The following is a 633-nucleotide window of genomic DNA, read 5'->3' as shown; positions in this document are numbered from 1 at the left end:
AGGAGGCAGGTCTATCCGTCTCCTTCTTGGCCACCCTTGGGAGTCTCCATCCACCCAGCCATCTGTCCATCCATCCATCCACCCATTCATTCATTCACAAATATTTTGAGTGGAGATATGACAGGAAAGAGCTGGGATGGACCATGCCAGCTAGCCAAGCCTTGGTGCTGGTGTGAGCACATGCGCGCACACACATGCACACACACACACACACACAGCCTGCGTGGACGAGCTCACCTTCTCCAGCAGCTGCCTCAGCTGTTTCGTGCGGGCATCCCGTGAACACATGGTCTGCTGGGGGGCGACCACCGTGCAGATGCACCTGCCCTCGCTGTCCTGGGCAGAGCTGTACACCTGCCAGCTCTCCTCAGGGTTGGTGGGCAGCACCTGGAGAGGGGGCAGGGGAGACAAGGAGGGGAAGGAGAGAACGTGAAATCGTAAGGTGGAGCATCAGAGGCAACAACCAGGGGAGACTGTCCCCCCATCCTGGGGGAAGGGCACAAGGAGATGGCCCAAGGAGGGAAAGGGACCCCTGGGAACAGAGGCACAAGTCTCCCATTATGGTGCCCAGAGGGCTGGAAGAATGCCGAAGAGACACGACTCTTCACTTGTTTAAATTTAAGTTCCACCCAA

At 57.5% G+C, this 633-nt stretch overlaps 1 pseudogene; it reads right to left on the bottom strand.

Annotated features, from left to right (window-relative positions):
- Window positions 1–216: 216 nt before the first annotated feature.
- LOC103584449 lies at window positions 217–387 on the bottom strand (annotated as a pseudogene).
- Between the last annotated feature and the right edge of the window lie 246 nt (window positions 388–633).

Source organism: Galeopterus variegatus, unplaced genomic scaffold, assembly GCF_000696425.1.
Source record: "Galeopterus variegatus unplaced genomic scaffold, G_variegatus-3.0.2 Scaffold56594, whole genome shotgun sequence".
Taxonomy (NCBI): domain Eukaryota; kingdom Metazoa; phylum Chordata; class Mammalia; order Dermoptera; family Cynocephalidae; genus Galeopterus; species Galeopterus variegatus.
The sequence above is the reverse complement of the archived record's forward strand: the minus strand, read 5'-3'. Positions and strand labels throughout refer to the sequence as shown.